Below are 2,763 nucleotides of genomic sequence, written 5' to 3'. Positions count from 1 at the left end.
CAAAGGTGAGTAACACGATTGTCTGCAGTTGGCCCCGAAGGTACACAGGGGAGACAGAGAAGCCTGGGCTTTGGAGTCCCGTCTCAACTCTGCTTCTTTCTGTGGCACCCCAGCTGTCCATACATACTTGTCCATACATATTTGTCCACACTGGTAATATCACCAGTGTGCTGTGAGGATGCAGAAAGGTGGCACATATAGTGTACCTGACATCTGCCAGGTGCCACAGCATTGGCACCCAGGCTCTCCCTCATGCCTCATGATTCTTTGGTGAGTCCTTATGCTATGAGAAGCCTGCTGGCTAGAGTAGCCCCGGCCCTCCATCCCACCTGCCAGTGAGTCTGCCTTCCTACAGCAGAGGGCCAGGGCAGCTTTTCCTCCCCTTCCTCGGCCCCCCAGTCCGGCCCTGTGCTGATAGAACAGGTTTCTGGGCTGGGGTTCCTGGTTTCCCAGCTCCGGAAAGCAATCTCTGGCTTTCTACTTCACAGGCCTGCCCTACCTTGTTTCCAGATGAGCCCTGCAGTGCTTCCCCAGATCTGTGCCTCCCACCTTCTATCCAGCCACCTCCCTCCTGAGAGGTGACTCCCTCACCCCCTCGTCCCATCCCAAAGGCCCTGGTGCATCCAGCGGGCAGAGAAACCTCTGGTTCTCCCTTACCTTCTCGGGACAGGCGTCTCACTGACTCCCTTCTCCTCCACTCCAGGCACTCTGAAAGAGCAGGGAAAGGAGGCAGTGCCAAGGCTCCAGGCCTGTCAGAGAGTAAGGGAGAGGAGGAAGAGGCAGAAGGGCCCCAAGAGGAAATGGCCTAGCAGTCTGGGCCCACGTAATTTATTACAGGACTTTGTCCTTGGGCTCCAGGCATATCCACTCCCACATGGCTGCCGTGGCCCTAGCTAGCAGAGCCTCACAGCAGCCTGATCTTTAACCCTGGCCTCTTCAGCAGACAGTCCCCGCAGGCCATCAGAGTCTGCTCTCCACGCACCTATTGCTGGCCACCAGCCAAGCCCCATGGTGACAATCAGCTGATCATCCAGGGAGTTCAACCTATTCCCAGGCATCACTCAGGCTCCACGAAAGCCCATGCAGGACCTCTGCTCTCAAACACCCCACGTCCTAATTGGGGCACACACAGAGGAGATGCTAGGAAGCCTATATCAGAGCCAAAGGCCATCAGGGCATCTAGATTTTCCGTAGGGTCCCTGGAAGCAGAAGCAGCTGGCTTGGGCTGGGGCTCAAATGAAGGGGAATTTTTGCAATGAGGCAAGTACAGACATTTCAGGTGGTGCACCCTGCTTGAAGGGACGGGCAGTCCCTGGAGGTATGAGGGTGATGGCTCTGAAGGCAGGTAGAATAAAAGTCCACAGCGGGTAGCTGTTCAGCAGTAGCTCTATTCTTGGGTGAAGAGACCTTGCTTGGTGGTGCTCACGGCTGGCCCAACTAGAGTCAGTTAGGTTTCTTCCTGGGCCAGGGCTTGGGAGGGACATGGGAGATGCAGACTGAGGTGTGGGAAGCAGCTGTCATCTTTTAGATAGAATCGAGGCTCCAGCAGGGCAGCAGCCCTGACCTTGGCCTCTTTTGGGGACAGGAACCAAGTACTGGTAGGAGAGAAAAGGGTAAAGTAGGCTCTTCCCTGTCACACTTGTGGCCAAATTTGGCTTTCCTGTAGCCTAATGGGACTGCCACAATTCTCCTCAAGATGCAAATATTCTGTTAATCTTTAAAAATATGTTTCTGAAGGGCACCTGGGTAGCTCAGTAGGTTAAGTATCTGACTTTGGCTCAGGTTATGATCTCAGGGTGCTGGGACCAAGCCCTGCCGTTGGTCTCTGTGCTTGGAGGGGAGCCTGCTTCTCCCTTTCTGTGTGCCCCTCCCTCCTGTTTGTGTGCGCTTTCTCTCTCTCTCTCTCTCTCAAATAAATAAATAAAAATCTTAGAAAAAAAATGTTTCTGAGCTGAGCCAAATGCCTCCATAGGACAACTTATGTGTCATTCCATTTCTGCCCAACCATCCAGAGCCCATTGTAGTATCACCATAGCAAAGAAAACAGAGGCTAGAGAGCTCTTCATTTCACCTCTACCAACACAACCTAGAGCAACCTGAAGTTGCTTGTTTCCTGGTGGCCTAATTTTCCCCTCTGTCCTACCGCACCCAAGTTATCCATTAACACTGTAAAATGGCACAGCTGGCAGCAAAGGGCTCTTCAGAGAGTTTCAGAATTCCCAGGCTCAGAGAACTAGCATTTAACTAGTCTTTGTAGGTGCTGGGCTCTTTGTGGGTACCATCTCATATCTTCATAAAAACCCACAAATTAGAGATGCTTATCCTCATCTCATAGTGAGGAAGTTCAAACTGAAGAGGTTAAGAAACTTGCTTATGTCACATAGAAGTGGCAGGGACAAGATTTGAATGGAGGTCGACCTGACTCCAAGGCCTGGGCCCATCCTACTTGATACCACATCTGCCCTTGTACAAACCTGGACTCCCTCCTCCCCTATCCCTAAGGGATGGATGAGACATCATGTTTTTAGTAATTTTCAGGGAAGGTGCTTCCCCAACTTGCTTGCCCTTGCCCAGGATCAGAAGAGCCTTTCACTTCCAAGGTCAGAGGTCTCTGAGATTCCTAGGGCAAGGAGTATCTAGGAAGGGGCGGAGCTTAAATGCCTTCTTGCAAACACACTTACGCACAGGACAGGAATGTATATCACAAGACATATTTTATTGGTGCAGTCCAGGGTTTCTCAATCTTGGTATTACTGACATTTT

The sequence above is a fragment of the Lontra canadensis genome, unplaced genomic scaffold (assembly GCF_010015895.1).
Source record: "Lontra canadensis isolate GAN:19392208 unplaced genomic scaffold, GSC_riverotter_1.0 scaffold136, whole genome shotgun sequence".
Taxonomy (NCBI): Eukaryota; Metazoa; Chordata; class Mammalia; order Carnivora; family Mustelidae; genus Lontra; species Lontra canadensis.
This window is presented reverse-complemented; position numbering follows the sequence as displayed.